Genomic DNA, 19,062 nt, shown 5'->3' with positions numbered 1-19,062 from the left:
CAGGGAAATGCAGTAAAAAGTTTCGTTCATCTCTGTGTGTGTGCTCTTCTCTATTTTCTGGTTAAGGAAAACATTTCAAGTGCATAAAAACAAGGAACTAAAATTAGATAGACGAGAAATGAACCTTGACTCATGGTAGGGAAAATGTTATTTTTAAACTGAGAAATATTTATAGGCCTATGCTTTATGGAGAAGGAAGACAGGCGCGCTAATGTATGTCGATGGAACAGCCTAGGGTAGGGGCAGGAGACTCGAGAAGAGAAAATACTTTCACTGCATGTTTATATTCCAGGAACCACTGGCACTTCGCATATTTTCTCTCATGGAATACAAATTAGGACCAATAATTATAGAGTATTTTTGAGGGCTCTATTCATTTAACATTAAAGAAAATGTTGTAAACGGCACACACCAGACCATGAAACCATCTCTGCCCCCACCTCCAGCTGTCCATAGAACCGGGGACACTCCCCAGCTCCGGAAGAGTGGCTTTTGCTCTAGACAATCATCATCCCTGCAGGACGGCCAACACTTTCAGAGCTCCAGACCTAAGTTTAAGAAATATGTTTAGGGGCGCCTGGGTGGCGCAGTCAGTTAAGCGTCCGACTTCAGCCAGGTCACGATCTCGCGGTCCGGGAGTTCGAGCCCCGCGTCAGGCTCTGGGCTGATGGCTCAGAGCCTGGAGCCTGTTTCCGATTCTGTGTCTCCCTCTCTCTCTGCCCCTCCCCCGTTCATGCTCTGTCTCTCTCTGTCCCCAAAATAAATAAACGTTGAAAAAAAAAAAAAGTATGTTTAATGTAACTGTTTTTAAAAAGACACAGAAGTAAAATCTAAGACACTTAACAGGTGATATTAAAAAATAAATCTTCAAAACCTGTTAAAACCATATTCATCTTGACATTCAGAGCACCACTCAAAAACCCTCAAGAGTGCTTTACCTCCCAACACATCAAGTCTAAATGTCTCCCTTTTGTGTGTTCACACCCATGAAGTCGACATGAGAGCACCTGCGCTGAGCCCCCAGTCCAGTGGGGGAGGAGATCAGCTGTGTCTGCAGGGGTAGGTAGGTAAGAGCTAATGGAACAGTGGAAGGGGCACGAGTCATTTCACTCTGGAGGCTAAGGAGAGGGAAGGGCTGCAGAGAAGCACTGCTGAGCAAACTCAACTGGTTGGCGTGTGGATTCTAGGGGGAAAGAACTGCTATGCAAGGTATAAGGGACTGGGTCCATCTTAGAGAACTGGGAAGAGAAATACAAAGGTTGACTGGGTTGCAAGATCCATTTTCACAAGTTTCCCCTTAAGAACAAGCACCTAAATTTTCATTTTAAAAATACTGCATGTTTTAACTAAAGTCACGGTTTTAATGCCTTGCATCCCTAATACCATTTCCCTTCTTCACGCCCATGCCCCCACCACCCATCCTTTCTGTAGCAGAACCTGATTCTCTCTGGGGGAATCCTCCTTCCACCTATTTAGGAACGAAACCCCCTTGCCATGCGCATGGTCCCAGTGGATGGAGCTGGGTAAGTCCAGGCCAATGGGACCTCACTCCCCTTGCCAGAGACTGGTGAGGACATGGCACATAAAATAAGACGCATAAGAGGAAAATGCCCTCTTCTTCACTAGATAGACGTCACTGTGTAACCTGGAACGGCAGCAGCCACCTTATGCCGTGAGGGAAGACATCCCCCCCATAGCATGAATGGCAGAGAACAAAGACAGAAAGCACTGGGGTCCTTGAAAATATCATCAAAATACTGACTTAACCACCCTTGGAACTGCAATACTTCTTGTCGAGATAATAAATTTCTTTGTTTCTTTGGTCTTCATTAATTCTCACACTCTTACTCTGAAACCATCTTGACTTTATTTGTAAGCATTTCTACATATATTTGCATCCCTTGTAAAACAGGGAGTTTTCTATTTTATGCTGAGGTTTTCTTTTGTATACTTACTTGTCTGGTAACAACTCACCTTCTTCAAGGAAAGCACACGGTAAGAGCTCTGGCAGTACTCACACAGTTGAGGGAAGGCACTCAATCTGGAGGACCTAAGTGCTCCAGTCCCTGGTAAGATGTACTCTCTGTGATTTCCCCATGGCTAAATAAAATACCACACACTAAGATCCTGTGCTCCAATACTCTTCCACTTAGGCAATCTTGTAACTATTAATTAGGCCCTCCCAGATATTTTGATATCATGGAGGAAGTGCCCCAGGCAGCAGATATGAATATTCTAGCTACTGGAAAAGCACACCATCTCCCCAAAAGTAAACTGACACACTGGCACCTAGTTTATACATCAGTCCCATAATTAGCACGAATCAATCCTCCAAATACATACCAAAGCACACTGAGCTACAACTCACATACCATAAATTCATCCATTTATAGTATACAATTCAGTGATTTCCTAGGAAATACACAGAGTTGTGCAACATCACCACAATCAATTTCAGAGCATTTTCATTGCCTCAAATAAGAAACCCCACATCCATTAGCACTCACTCTCCATTTTCTCTCCATCTCCCCAGCCCTAGGCAATCACTCATTTACTTTCTGTTGCTATGAATTTACCTGTTCTGGACACTTGACACGGAATCATTTAACACGTGGCCTTTTGTGGCTGGCTTCTTGCGCTTAGCATTACGTTTTCAAGGTTCACCCAGGTTGTGGCATGAATCAGTACTTCCTTCCTTTCTAAGGCTCAACAATATTCCTCTCTATGGAGAGACCACATTTTGATCTGTTGATCTGTTCAGCACAGGATGGACATTTGGGTCGTCTCCACCTTTTGGCCATTACGAGTAACGCTGCTATGAACACTCATGCACAGGTTTTTGGGTAGACCTATGTTTTCCATTCTTCTGGGTGTACACCTGGAAGGGGACTGCTAGGTCACCTGGGAACTTTGTGTTTAATGTTTAAAGGAGCCACCAAGCTCTTTCCCGCAGCCTGTAGTCACTCAACATTCCCACCAGCACACAGGGGTAGTCTGGGAGGTTTTGGAGACAAGGATTACAGTTTGTTCGTCCTCATATCCTTGATCTTCAGTAGGTACTCAAAAACTCACTTTTCTCCTCTTCTTCCCGCATGTCCCTCTGTGGTTGGACCACTTCCTCTGCCCTAAAGGAGGAATACTGTTTTTCTGACTAGAAACTCACTTTTCTCCTCTTCTTCCCTAAAAAGTACTGACACTTGGTGACACTGACAAGTTTACATACTCTTTCTTGTTTTAACTACATAAAAACAAATAAAAATGAACTATGAACCGATGGCCATGTTTGGGAGTTGAGCTCTTTCAGTGGCCAATGTTTTTTTAGAAAAATGTTCTATATTAAGGACGCATTGTGGGAACACTACTGGCTGTGGACACTATCCCACATCCCTGTGTTCTAAGGATAGCTAACAAGCGGAGTGTGTCCCAGACGGGCACAAGGGGCTCATGGGCTCACTCGACCCCACAGAAACCAGAGGGGAAGACTAATTTTACCATGCTGTATTTAGACAGTTTGAAATTCATTTGAACAAGAAAGTTCCTAGAGCTGTTTGGGGTTGTGGGTTGTTTTTTTTTTTTTTTTTTTGGTCAATATTTAAATAGTAAATTTTTTTTTAAGCTTGCCCTAGATACCAACTATTTATCTAACACACAATTCCAAAGTTGCCAAATCCAACACCAGCCTGAAGGGGACAGCCAAAATCCATATGTTTATCAGAAAGAAAAGGTCTCTAAACATGTCCTATCTACATTATAATTTTATCTTGATCACAATACCATTGTAAGTGACAGTGAACAAAGTCATTATTTCAAGCAAGATATATAATGCATAGTATTACCTATTACCAGCTTGACTCTATGAAGAGAGCCTTTCAGAACTTGGAAAATACTTTTGGAAACATCTGACTGGTAGATGTAACTTTTTACAGGGTCCTTCTGAGGAGTTTCTCATTTTAAAAAGTGGTACAGGTTTTGTCAAAAAGTTAAACACATAGCTATCACATGGCCCACCAACTCCACTCCTAGGCAAATGCCCAAAAGAATTAAAAACGTAGTAAAAAAAAAAAAAAAATGTGTACACGAATGTTCACAGTAGCACGACTCTCAATAGTCGAAAGGTGGAAACGGCCCAAATGTCTATCACCCGATGAACAGATAAACAAAATGTGGTCTATCCATACAACGGAATCTTTTTCAGCCATAAAAGAATGAAGCTCCAATATATGCTGCAACATGGAGGAAACCTGAAAACACACTAAGGGAAAGAAGCCAGATACAAAAGGTCACATATTGTATGAATCATTCATATAAGATACCCAGCACAGGCCAATGCATAGAGACAGAGAGATTAGTGATTGTCAGGTGCTGGGAGGAGGCAGGGATGGTCAATGACTGTTCATGGACACAGGGCTTTCTTTTTGGGTGCTAAAAATGTGATGGTTGTGCATCACTGTGAATGTACTAAATGCCATTGAATTATTAACTTTAAGATGGTTAATTTTGTTAATTTTATGTTCTATAAATTTCACATCAATTTTAAAAAGTGAACAGAGCATCAGGAAACTGTAGGATAAAAGCAAGGGGAGGGGTGAGACTTTACAAAGTTCTAGATACGGCACAAGAAGCCCATCGTAGGCCAGTGTCAGAGGAAGTTTATGAAATCAATCAAGACAGCACTACCAGGCCTGCAGTTTAGACTGGGAGGCAGGTTAGGTTTAGATAAATCCCAACTCCCCCACCCAAGGATTTTTCAGACAATCTGACAAAGACTAACATAAGAAATGTGGCCCCCGCCCCCAGAGTCCAGGCACTGGACTAGAAGCTCCTGATTCCCCGTGAACTGAATACCTGACATGTGAAAAAACATTTTCCTTTATCAACAAAAGGTGGAAAGAGGGAATTCAAGTATTGCATTCATGGTCTTGAATCTCTCAACATCTACTCAGAAAGTTGAATGCACCTTTGCCCCTCAATACAAAATCACTAGTATCAGTGGCCATATCCTCACCTCACTTTACTTTTCTGTGCTGCCCCACCACTACAGGACACCGTCCGGCTTCTTGTCTACTCATTTTTATGGTCTCCCTTACTGTGATCACACTGTGCCTCACACCCATGGCCTGGGAGAGGCTAAGTTCGGGGCTCCAAGAAATACATATAAAGCACAGGTGAGTGCCAAAAATGAGTTCTCTCTAGATATGAGGGAAGTCTGCATCTGACTTCTTCCTGGAATCACATTGGGGCCTGCTGAGCTCCTGCTGCTAGGTATGCAGTTTCGTCATTATAGGGCTCGTGCTCCCACTGTGCTCCCACTTCTCACACCTGATTATGGGAGAACACTGATTACATGGGTTTCAGTGCTGATGAAGACACATTTGGGAGGTGCCTGGGTGGCTCAGTTAAGCATCCAACTTCGGCTCAGGTCGTGATCTCATTGTTCGTGAGTTTGAGCCTGCACTGGGGCTCTGTGCTGACAGCAGACAGCCCACAGGAGATCCTCCTTCCCCCTCTCTCTGTGCCCCTCCCCCACTTGTTCTCTCTCACTCACGCATTCTCTCTCAAAAAAAAAAAAAAAAAAAGTAATAACATGTTTGGGAGGAAGTAGGGCAAAAGCCAACATTTGCTAAACACCTACCATGTGCCAAGTGCTCTTACATACATTATCTCATTTAATCCCCTCATGTAACTGAAACCCTTCAGATTAGGCAACTTGATCCCCCCAAGAGAAAACCAATACTCAGGCTGCCATTTATTAAGTAACTACATATTAATTACTTTAAAAATCAGGGGCACCCGGGTGACTCAGTCAGTTAAGCGTCAGACTTCAGCTCAGGTCATGATCTCGCGGTTCACGGGTTCGAGCCCCGCATCAGGCTCTGTGCTGACAGCTCAGAGCCTGGAGCCTGCTTCGAATTCTGTGTCTCCCTCTCTCTCTGCCCCTCCCCTGCTCACACTCTGTCTCTCTCACTCTCTCTCAAAAATAAACATTAAAAAAAAATTTTTTTTAATTAAGAGCTGACAATACATATTCCTAAGAAACGAAACCACTTTAATTTTTAATCTAAAAGAACAGCCTTACCAAACTGCAAGGCCAATGAGTTGGCAGATGTGTCCACATAACCTGTGCAGTGGGGAGCAGAGCACAGACCCGGCTGAGTACCCACTGGGCAGTGTGGCACCTGGCCAGCCCCTTCAGGAAGAACAAATCTCCCCAGAATAAACAACAACAAGTAGCATTGCTCAGTGCCAGACTACTAAAATTCCTGAGATGAAAATCTATGCATGCCTTCAGCTTAAACAAAAGACAAAGAAATGTAGCCTATTCTTCCTTGGCAGGTATATTAAAAAACACACAAAAATTTCTATACACTCTTACCATAATTCCCATTTTCTATTTCCACATGCTCAAAAGACATACTTGGGTCTTGTGGAAAACATGCTCTGTTTACAAAGACGCAAATTTGATTCAAATCTCCCTTTCTCCTCCCCTTTAAAAAATGTGCTAAAAATAACTGTCATAACATCTTACTTATCATGAATTCAGTACCTAGCAACTTATTCAGAATATATAGCTGACAACCAAAAAATTTCATGGACACCTAATTCTTAGTCCTTTTAATCAAACTGTATCTGTGGGGTTAATAAGCTTGGTTATTTGGGTTTATGTAATAAAGTAAAAAACAGAAACAAAGCTGTTACCGAAAGGCATACTACACTAATGGCTACATAAACTGACAGTAAGGAAGCAAGCAAAAAAAATTATTTTAAAACATAAGAACTAGAAAAATAGAGCAATCTCAGTTTATCTAAAATAAAGCAAAAATCCCTATTTTTATAGGGAAATTGCTATATATCACTAAAAGCTGAATAACAGGTAATAAAAATACGTCATCAAGAAAATTAAGTTTTATTTGACATATTTCATTTTTATCAAGGTAAGAAAGTATTTTTATACATTTCAGAAATGTAAAACCAAATGTTCAATCAGGTTTAAAGAGGAGAAGTCTGATTGACCAAAGGGGGAAAATCCTCAGCTCTTCGGAAAAACCCGACCATCCAGAAAGACTTGCTCTGATACCTATATCTAACAACATGCCCAACGAGGCTGGTTTCATATTCAACCATATGCTTCCCCTAAAGCTGTCTGCTAGGGATCTGGATAGGAGGAAAGGAAAGGATCAGAGAATTTAATATTTTATCAGCCTGGATCAAGCTTAGAAAGGAGGATAGCTGTTTTAAAACAAAACTGTGTGAAACATTTATATTAAATTACAATTCAGCATCCAATCTCATCTAATTATGCCTTCCAGGAAAACTTATAAACATCAGTGAAAATAGAAAGACTTAATTTGGTCAAGGTATGTTATTAAATAATAAGAGATTTTTTTTTAATCTTCTCAACTCATTTTCAAACAATCAGCCTATCAGTTTCAAAACAGAAGAGTTTTTCTATCAACTGATGAACGGACAAATACAATATGGTCTATCCACACGGTAGAATATTCCAGGACCATGAAAATGCTGACAAACACTAACACCTGCTACAGGGCTGCATATTGTAGGATTCATTCATACGGTATGCACACAATGAGCCAATCTACAGACACAGGAGGGAGAAGACTGGCTGCCAGGGGCCAGTGGGGTTTAGTGGAAGTGGGGAGTGAATGCTGAAGAGCATAGCGTTTCTTTTCAGGGTGATAAAAATGTTTTAAAATTGATTGTATTAATGCATAGATCTGTGAATATACTAAGGATCACCGAATTATAGGCTTTAAACGAATAAATTGTATGGTATGTGAATTACATCTCAAGAAAAAAAAAAGCTGTTATTAAAAAAAGAAGAGAAAAACTTAAAATCATCCACTCTGGCTCACATTCCTCGTTCAGGAAAGTTCCACGCACCACTGCAACGCTGCCGAAAGAAACAGAAACCTTAGTGCAAACTGGAATACCTCCAGGGGAGTATATGGAATTGGAAATTTAATAGCAACTAAATAAAGTAACATCATGACTGGGGCCATTAAAGCAAACATTTCCATGTGAACTTCAAATGGCAGAGGGACAAAGTTGGTATCTTAGAATCATCGGCTCTGAAAGTGCTCATGATCACAGTTTTCTTTGAAGAGCCAGAAAGAACACAGAGTTAATGAAGTTATTCCGGCCGTGAAATGTATGTCAGAGACAAAAAAAAGAAATTTTCTGTTTGTATGGTCGTTGTAAGAGTTCTGACCTTCTGCAGCTACTTACACACTGAGTCAGTCACTTCAGTCCTAGAAAACATGTGACTCCAACAGGCTGTGAATAACACTTTCTCTAAGAGAAGCTACAGTTTCACAAGGTGGGTCTTTGTTGGGGTGAAATTCTCTCTCAGGTCGGATGACATATGTACCCAAGGACAACACTGCCTGTCAGGACAAAGTAGAGTGTTTTTCCTTTTCCAGTTTGTTTCACCAGCCACAGACATCACAGCAAATATTACATTACTTTCCATGCGCTGCTTTACTATTCTTAAGAAAGGATAAGAAAACCATTCAAAATCTTTTATAAATCCCTTATAATTAAATCTAGGGGTTTTCTTTTATCACTGGTGGCTTCTAATTTCTAATTACAAGGTCTAAGGTAGACATTTTCCAGGTACATTAATTTTTGGACTACTAGACTCATGCTATACAAGCAGTAAATATATAGGATTCTGGTGCACTAAATAAAAAGTCAGCAGGTCAAGGAACTCACCATCAGGAGCAAGTGAGTCTTTTATTAATGGAATAATCAGTAAGAACATTATTAAATTCAATATTTGCGCTGTTCCACTAGTGGAAAAACTTGCCAAAACACTGAAGTTAATTTTATTGGCAACTAACCTTCCAATCTCTCTCCAAAATAATGTTCAAACAGGAATTAAAGCATATTTTTTAAAAATTTAGTAACTTCACATTTTCTCCAAGCCATTTCAAAAGGGTTTCTCAAATTTTCACAATCAAGTGGGGTTCCTCTAATGATATTCTGCTTTCTGTTTGTTATATAAGTAATGTGATTCAAAAAAACCACATGTAAATTATACTCCTGTAACTCAACTTTATATGTAAAGCAAGTAAAGAATCCTCTAGAAAATGAAGACTCTCACACCTGCCCTGCAATATAGCGGTTCTGTAAATCTGAGTTTCCATATGCTAGATTTGTCTAAATGAGGGCTCATAGTTTCAACGAATGGATGAAGAAGAAACGTCTTCGAATTAAGAATGAGTACTATTGGGGCGCCTGGGTGGCGCAGTCGGTTGAGCGTCCGACTTCAGCCAGGTCGCGATCTCGCGGTCCGTGAGTTCGAGCCCCGCGTCGGGCTCTGGGCTGATGGCTCAGAGCCTGGAGCCTGTTTCCGATTCTGTGTCTCCCTCTCTCTCTGCCCCTCCCCCGTTCATGCTCTGTCTCTCTCTGTCCCAAAAATAAATAAACGTTGAAAAAAAAAAAAATTAAAAAAAAAAAAAAAAAAAAAAAAAAAGAATGAGTACTATTTCCCAATCACGTGAGAAGCTGAGGTTCTCTGAGCGAATGGTGGGGTTCTAGTTCGAATTTCATGTTTGACAAATATGAGGAAACAGAACAAGAAAGTATTTAGTTAGTGGAGAAAAATATCTTAAGACGAAAAGTTAATTCCCCCCAATTTTAGACAGCTCATTCACAAAACAAAAATTAACATTAATGACCATAAGAAGCATTTTCTCAAGGGGAAAAGAACTTAGTATGAAATTACAGAATACAATGCAATCCACACTTTGAATGTTAACACTCAATAGGGTAAAACTCACTGAACCAATGAGCAATAGACTATCTTACTTAAAATGTCAAAGCCTTAATGGTTTATTGTATTTTAATATCCATATACAAGAAAATAAATCACATGCATATGGGTTTTCTTCCTCTCTACAAACTAAATGGCAAAAAGCTGAAGTTAATATTTCCCAAACAATTCAAACATGAATATAAAATGATTCAAAAGCTGCTTTCAGTAGCACATTTTTCTGTGGAAGGAAAAAAAATGAATTTAATAGCATTACATAAAAATCCTGGAAATTATGCACAAAGACTGTCCTGGAGCTTTGCCAAAAGAAGGATATGGTGGTTTTTCATGTGCATACATGATAATCAAATAAGAATTATAAACAGCTACAGTATTATTAAAGATAAATACACTTCTTGAAATCTCCATTTTAAAAAGCTTAAAAATGATTGCCTAAACTAAGCCATTCAACCCCACATTTCCTGGGCCCTAAATAAACACTGGGGTTTCAGTGACCTGAGTTCCTGCCCCACGGCCCAGCTGCCCTACCCAGCAGCCTTGCTGCCAGCACCCTGGAGCCCTCAGTCCTGAGGCTGTCTGCTCTCCCAGCACCCTGGGTCACATTCCCAGGCCCTGCCCTGTGAATGGGCAGCTCTCCCTCTGTCTCCTTGCCTAAGTCCTTTCAAGACTCTACCTGTGCCTCTATTTCATAAACCACTCAACCATTCCTTAAAAAGCAGTCACTGCCTTCCCTCTACATTCTGGTCTGTTCTGTGTGGATGTCTGGGGTTTCGCACACAAGAGAGTGCCCACATGCAGAGCGTAAGTAGTTATAGTTTTCATTCATTCATTCATTCATTCATTCATTCATTGTCAGTCAATAACAAATATCATCGAGCATCTACTATACGCCAGGCTATGTTCCCAGGGCTAGGAATACAGCAAAAAATAAAACATCTCACGGTTCATGAGTTCGACCCCCGCATCAGGCTCTGTGCTGACAGCTCAGAGCCTGGAGCTTGCTTCAGATTCTGTGTCTCCCTCTCTTTCTGCACCATCCCCTCGCACTCTCTCTCTGTCTCTCAAAAATAAATAAACATTTACAAAAAAAATTTTTTAAAGAAAAAAAAAAATAAAACATGGGGAAAATCCTGCTCTCAACACATTCTAGTGGGATGAAAACAGATCATAAATAAATAAATAAATAAATAAATAAATAAATAAATAAGTAAGTAAGTAAGTAAGTAAGTAAGTAAGTAAGTGAGTAAGTCAGTCAAATACACATAATGCAAGATAGGGGAATGGCAGGGCAGTAATTCCAGGAAGCACTATTCAGAACAAGGTTCCGGGGCGCCTGGGTGGCTCAGTTGGTTAAGTGTCGGACTTTGACTCAGGTCATGAGCTCATGGTTCATGAGTTCAAGCCCCTCATCAGGCTCTGTGTGGACAGCTCAGAGCCCAGAACCCGCTTTGGATTCTGTGTCTTCCTCTCTCTCTGCCCTCCCCTACTTGTGCTCTCTTTCTGTCAAAAATAAATAAACATTTTAAAAAACGTTTTTTAAAAGAACAAGGTTCCCATGAAGGGAATGCCTAGAGTTGGGCCTTCTGGAACCTTCCACAGCTGTGCTGGGGGCTGGAGCTTGCTGGGCTGGGGGCACTCTTCAGTTTGCAAACAGTCTACCTTTTGGTTTAGGATTCCTTTGTCTCTACTTATCCACATTCACAGGCACCTGATCCTCGACAGGCATTTAGTGGGAGGATATAGTACAAAGAAATGCTGCATTGGTGTATAATTCTCAATTGTGAGAATGCAAATTAAAGCTTCCAAAGAGCTTGAGGCAGCACGAACCATTTCTTCTTCAGTGCTGTTTCTTCATATAAACACATATATACTATTAATTTTCTTTTCAAAAAAGGAGAGGGAAAATGTTAGCTCAGTCTGTCAGAATAAACCTGTAAGACACACGAATTAATGAGATTTCAGCACCTATAATTTCTCTACTCCTTAAAAATGTTACTAAATGTGTAAGAAAGCTATCAAAGACTACTGGGTCGTATGAAAAGGACTCAGAGGCAACTTGAAGGGGCTCCCATGGGCCCAAGATGGGACAATTTGAGCATCAAAAATAATGATCTCTGCAACAGAGTGAAATATATCAAAAAAGCTACAACCTAAAAATGTATAGGGATTCTTGAAATAAGCCATTGGTCACCTTTGGAAGATGTTAAGAGACCAACTCAGTCTGAAAACTCCATCATGGGAAAGAAGGAAGCAAATAAAATATAAACCAGTAAACATACACAGTTCCCATGATATGAAGATTTCGTGGCAGTTAAGATAACAACGTACATGGGAACACTGGGAACTGGGAAGGGCCACACAAAGGTACAGTTGTTTTCCTGCCGTTGCTCCCGCTAAGAAAATTGCCCCCACTTTCACCAGCTAACGTATGTAATCTCTGCTGAGCGTCACCAGGTGCCAAATACTTTTTTCAACATCATCGGCTCTGTCACTGCTCACCACAACCCTACCAAGTGGGCACTAGTGTTTTTCAATACAGCCCTTTGGGTCACAACACCGGCTCCACCATTTAGCAGCTCGTTCTAGCTGTGTGGCTACCCCACATTACTTCATCTCTCTGTGCTTCGGCTCCCTCACCCACACAACGGAAATGTAAGTGTCCGGACTTCTCAGCCCCATTCGTAACTCGATAAGTAAGTCCAGTGTATATCTGCTCAGGTGATAATTTGATTAACGTCCACTTTCCCTTTTAGGCTGTGTGCCTGGAGAGAGCAGAGGGCTCTATCTGCAGAACCTGGTCCAGGAACTCAATTGATATTTACTGAATAACTACATGAGTTTATAGTAGAATATGGGAGACCTGAATAACCTCCAGTTCAAACTTTAGCCAGTATCTCCAGAGTCACACAGCTGAAGATTTCCCCATAATTCCTCAACTGTCAAGGGCCACATCTTTTTAAGTACCCCTAAACTCTGGGGACCAGAAGCAGCCCAAGAACAACACTGCCTGAACGCCCTGGGGTTTTCAGTAACGAAGTTGCCAAACGTGGCAGCTACAGTTTAACGAGGGCAAGCTATCAGTGTTTTGTATTTTGGACACTTGCCCTTTTGAATTCAAGAAACCGACACAATCCCAGTCCCTCGTGTGTTTTGGGTTTCAGTACCAAATTATACAAGATGTGCACCAAACAGAGTGTAGGAAAAAAGAAACACCCTTGAGTACAGTATAAAATGTGACTCACGCAGGCAGAGGAGTTGGTTATTATTTCCTGAACGGTTGTTGTGATTGTGTGAGAGTCACTGTGCTAACAAGTGCTTTCCTTGAATCAGCTCCTTTGATTCTCCCAATAACCCTCCGACAGAGGTAGCAGCATTCCTGCAAATTGGGAGTCCCTACATAGCTCGCCCAAGGTTCCTCAGTTCAGAAATCACAAAACTGAGAACTGAATGCAAAAAGGTCAGAAACCAAAATCTACACAGTCACCCAGTACACACTATACTGCCAAAGGGTAAGGAAGCCCCACAAAAAAAGTTGAAAGACCAAAAACAAAGTCGATGGTCTTCATCGTGAGCCCTAAAATACCAGCAACAAAAATGTGTCAGAGTCACAGAGGATTTTTTTGAGAAAAACATCAAGGTATGAACTAAAGTCATTTGGTCCTCTCACAATAAACGTGCCACGTTTACCACAATTCCAGTCTGAGTGGTTGCACACGCACGAGAACACGTGTTCGGGTAGCACGTACAAAATCCTCAGGTTTCCTATCTTACAGCTTAGGGAAGCAGTTCCCAAAGTGTTTCTGCATACCCCCAGAGGTCTCTGAAACCTTTGCAGGGCACCTGTGGGGTCAAAACTATTCCCATAACAAAACCAGTACTTCATTTGCCTTTTTCAGTGTTGGCAGTGGCACTGATGGCACAAAAGCAATTGTGGGTGAAACCGTGGGGACTCAAGGCAGCCGTACCAGACCGTGCATGGTGCCAGTGTGTTCTTTACTACCACGCACTCGAACAAGGGGGGAAAAAATACTCGGTTTCACCTAAGAAGGTCCTTTGATGATGCAGTAAAAATGCAGAATTGTGTTAAATCTCAACCTTGCAGGACTGACAAAACGGGAGGCACGGCCACAGCACCGCACACCGCACACAGCGGCACACACAAGTGCAACGGCGTCAAGAAGGGCACCCTGCAGCTGCCTGGGCTGCTTTTTGGATGGAACATTATTTCTACTTGACCTACAAACTGTGGTCACTCAGACTAGCGTATCTAGCAGACTGTTCCTGAAAAATGAACAAAATGAGTCTGTCGCTGCAAGGAAAACAGCTGACAGTATTTGCTGCTGGTGACAAAATTCAAACTTTCAAGTGAAAACGAGGACTAGAAAGCTCCTCTCTGACACTGGGAAGTCAGCACCTTCCCGTATTTAAAGACTTTGCCTAGGCCAACATTTGGAAGACCTGAGTAACTCAGGAAACCAATATTTTCCAAATGACCAATGCATTATGTTGCAAAACCATACCTGGGTAAATATTCATTCCAAAATAAGTGGGGTCTCGGGGCACCTGACTAGCTCAGTCAGTAGAACGTGTGACTCTCAATCTCAGGGTCGTGAGGTCAAGCCCCAAGTTGGGTGTAGAGCCTACTTAAAAAAGAATAAAAAGGGGCGCCTGGGTGGCTCAGTCGGTTGAGCGTCCGACTTCAGCTCAGGTCACGATCTCGCGGTCTGTGAGTTCGAGCCCCGCGTCGGGCTCTGGGCTGATGGCTCGGAGCCTGGAGCCTGCTTCCAATTCTATGTCTCCCTCTCTCTCTGCCCCTCCCCCGTTCATAATCTGTCTCTGTCTCAAAAATAAATAAACGTAAAAAAAAAAAAAAAATGAGGTTTTAAGAGCACACCAAAAACCTGACCAATAGGATTTCAGATTCCATTTTGTAACTAACCTTTAAGATACAACCACTTATTGGGTGTTGGTGCAGAGTCAAAGAAAAATATCCACAATTACCTAAAAAGGCTATTAAAATCTTCCTCTGTTACCCAAATAGGTATCTCCGTGAAGTCAGACATTCTACACTTTCTCCAACTTACTGCAAACCAATGCTAAAGTAGTTAAGAAAACCCAGCTGACGCACTTAAAAATGGTTAAACTGGTAAATTTTTAGTGTGTATTTTAACAGTTTTTTTTACGTCAGCAGTTTCTTATTAACCTGGACATTTCTTTTTCTTTTTAATTTTTTTTAATGTTTATTTATTTTTGAGACAGAGACAGACCATGAACAGGGGAGGGGCAGATAGAGAGGGAGACACAGAATCTGAAGCAGGCTCCAGGCTCCGAGCCGTCAGCACAGAGCCTGACGTGGGGCTTGAACTCACGGACCGTGAGACCATGGCCCAAACCAAAGTCGGATGCTTAACAGACTGAGCCACCCAGGCGTCCCTAACCTAGACATTTCTTAATGGCAAAAATGTAAAACTACCACTCTTCTCACCAAATTTCTCTGACTTTGAAAATATAAATTGTTGGATCACTATAATGTATGTCCCAAAGTAAAAAAAACACGGTACGTGAACTACACTGAAATTTAAAATAAAATTTTTTAATAGTTCTATTTTTGAACATGTAATTTTTTTTTTTAAGTTTACTTATTTAGAGAGAGACAGAGTAGGATGAGAGTCACTATGCACTATGCTAACAAGTCCTTTCCTTGAATTGCTCAGGGGGCAGAGAGAGGACAAAGGGAGAATCCCAAGCAGGTTCCCCGCATTCAGTGCACAGAGCCCAACATGTGGCTCAAACTCGCAAAACCATGAGAACACAACGTAAACCACAATCAAGAGTCGAACACTTAACCGACTGAGCCACCCAGGAGACCTGAACTACAACTGGTTTTATAAAAATGTTATTTATATTAACATACGATGGGTATAATGGATTATTGTTTTGAATTAAGGGAAGATTCTCTTAAACATCTCAGTTTGTTTCAATTTCTAATATGATAAATATCAATAAGGCACATAAACAAGCCCTCTTTAGTTTCTACAGTAATTTTTAGGGGTGTAGAGGGGTCCTGCAACCAAACGATGGGCTGACAGAGAGGCTCATAAGGTGGTTACAGCAGATCCTGCTCATCGCAGTCCCAGAATCCACCCCCCTAGCAAAGCTGCTCCTGTCCCTCACTCCCTTTCAGGTTCTGCTACTGCCACTATCAGCACCAGTCTTTGGGGGACTGACCTTCCAGCCTATTCTAAGGACATAAGCTCTCTCCTTACCTCAGCGGAGCATGGGGGGCATTCTCTTACGAGCATAATACAGCAAATGTTGGAGAAAACAACAAAAACCTGATTTACAAGACCAACCAAGTTTTACAAATACAATTTCGCTAAAGCTGACCCAAGGTTGGCCACAGGTTGGCTTGGCTGGTACAGTCTACCAGGGCATGAATAAGACTGACGAATGTCATGGCCTTATCCAGCCTTCCTAGGGGAAGACCACCCTTGCCCTTGGCCCATTCCTCTGTCTGTGGTAGTCCCAGTGAATCTGGGAGGCACTCGGTTCCCTCACCTCCTGCATTAACATCTTAGCCTGGCCAGTCTAGAACTCACGTGGCAGTGCCCTTCCTTTTTGAAAAATTCTCACCTCCTTATAAAATTCCCTCCAAGGATGCTAGTTCCTGCTGGGGAAGAAAGGTCTTTAAGTGTCTCATACGCAAAGTACAAATGATGCCATGAGTCACATGGATGAGGAGTCTCTCAGTCTGGCTCTTTTCGTGGTCAGCAGACTCTTATCACCACCAGGAGAGGGGACCTGTGGAATTCTAATGATTAACGATCATTGTCTTATAAAAATCCCAACAGAAATACTGATATTGAACTCACCAACCAAAAGGGGAAAATTTAGGCACATGCACACATGATAGGAAATTCACTGTTTTCTTTCACTGCTGTAATTATTCTTCCACAGAAAAATACACAGGTGACCTTGACCAGTAGGTAGAAACACAATCATTATTTGAACCAGGCTGGCTAGTAGAGAACTCTGAAGTTTCTTCACTTATTCTATTTGCTTGTTTTTAATTTTCCCCTTAGTTAATTCTATCTGAAAAGATTACCCTCCTTCCTTCTTCATTCCACCTACCATTCACCAAACCATATCCTTAACTTTCTTTGCCAAAGGCTAATTCTGTTCAAAAGCTGGTCCTCAGAATTAACAGCTGTGTGCTCTTTGCTGGAATGCACAAAATTTGGCCTGAAGGAGCCTGAATAAATTGTCACCGGCGGCTGCCTGAGCATCAACTCCACAGGTGTTGGTTGCCTCCAATCCTGGATGTCAAGCCAAATTTTCTGCTCCATCTTATCTCTGCCACTTGCTATCCAAGAGCCTATGGTTCAACGCGCACAAGACAGCCCGCTCTAGGGTGCAGGTGAGCACAGGCTTTCTCGTGGACGTGACTTAAGAGTAGGCACTGAGCTGTCAGCTCCAGGCTAGCTCTACAAGTGGCAAGGGTGCGAGCTGAGGTGGGAACAAGCTGTCCAAGCTGTCAGGCAAAACAAGCAGTGCACCTGAGCAAGCAAACTGCACCTAAAACTGGCACCTGGCTCTTACGTGCCAGTGGGCAGGGAGCTAGGGGCCCAGACTGCCAGTCTGGGCTAGCCGTGGGCAAAGGCTAAAAGCAGAGTGCCTCAGCGCCACCCCTCCCCCATCAATTTGAGGAATGGCCCCAGCAGGAGGCCAGACAAGAACTCTTCGAAGTGCTACCTATTAGCACTTGGGGAAGGTCTTGGTCACTGGCGCCAGTGGGGAATTATCTGCTTGAATGCTCATCAACAGATCTCTTCCCCAGCTGCTCCATGAGCCTCAAAAGTTGGCTTGGGAGGAAAGTCTTGTTTTATTTCTGCATCTAACAACGTGAAAGCTACCGGACACTCCCTTTGTAAAAACATGATCTATCAATCTAGAGGACTGAGCGCCCTGTTTTATCTTCCTAATATTTAAGAAGGGAAAATTAGACATTGTAGACATCTTCTGACAGTTTCACCTTGTGTATTTGTGATTCTCTATGACAGGAAAAAACAGCAGTTCCAGATAATCAATCCTCCTCATTCTTTTGGCTCGTGGCCCTCGGGAGAACAGAACAGCCAGCACCCCTTTGGGCCCAGTGGTTTGTCCCAGATGGTGTGAAAGGATGCACCTTCCTGTCACTTTGTACCACACTATTTCATCTTGTCTTTAATAATAACTGTCTCTCACTTTTTGGATCATTTCCAAAATCCTATTCCTGTGCTGAAAATTCTTTCAACCTTCTCTCTCGGTGACTGGCCACCCTGTCTAAAAGTACACACACACACACACACACACACACACACACACCCCATATCCTCCTTTTCGCTTTATGTGTTTTCCTTAAAACTTAACACGAAAGAAATGTTTTACTTATTTGCTTACTGTCTGACTGCCCCGTTAGAACAGAAGCACCAGGAGGGCAGGAATTTTTGTCTGTTTTGTTCACTGCTGTATCCCCAGCACCTAGAACTGTGCCCAGCACAAAATAACTTATTTGTTGAATGAATGAACACGCCAGGGATTCCTGGCCTGTTTCACATTCTACAACTCAATTTTTCATTCTCCATTCATTCCACAGAAACTTCAAAGGTCTCACTCATTTCTGACTCCAAACAGTCCCCAGGTCAACTCCAAAAACCTGAAAGGCCACTTCCCATTCAAATAATCCAGACTCTCATCTCCTAAATTGTCTGTTTAAAATGTTCTACCAAGTTCATGCTATTACTGAACATATCTGTTCACCACCTCCACTGCCACTGTCGCTATGTTGGTTAAGGCTACTATCCACCCTGCCTGGGACTTACTGAAACAACGCCCTAATCTCCCATCTCATACCTTCCAACCTACATTCCCTAGAACTGAAGGAGTAAGCTTTCTAAACTTGCAAATTAGATCACCTAAACCTCCTACCTAAAGCCTATCAGTGGCTCCCCTTGACCTACAGGATCTTATACACACTCCTTCCCATGTGACCCAAAGCCTTCCTTGTCCTAACGAACTACTGTACTTACAAATGTTCAACCCACCAAGAAACACAATCCTAAGCCTTTGCCCATGCCACTCCCACTCCACCGAATGTTCTTTTATCCACCTGGAGAGCCACCGCTCGGTCTCAAGCCCCACCTCAGTAGGTACACCTCCATGTAGTGCACACTCTATATTTAGAACTGTAAGCTTCCTGAGGTCAGGAACTATCCTGACTCCATCTGTGC

At 42.2% G+C, this 19,062-nt stretch overlaps 1 protein-coding gene across 2 annotated transcripts in view; it reads right to left on the bottom strand.

Annotated features, from left to right (window-relative positions):
- ADCY9 (adenylate cyclase 9) overlaps positions 1-19,062 on the bottom strand; it is a 133,419-nt gene that overhangs the window by 98,545 nt on the left and 15,812 nt on the right. The window lies entirely within an intron of this gene.

This window comes from Leopardus geoffroyi, chromosome E3 (genome assembly GCF_018350155.1).
Source record: "Leopardus geoffroyi isolate Oge1 chromosome E3, O.geoffroyi_Oge1_pat1.0, whole genome shotgun sequence".
NCBI classification, from domain to species: Eukaryota; Metazoa; Chordata; class Mammalia; order Carnivora; family Felidae; genus Leopardus; species Leopardus geoffroyi.
Note: the sequence above shows the minus strand (reverse complement) of the source record. Positions and strands in the feature narration are given on the sequence as shown.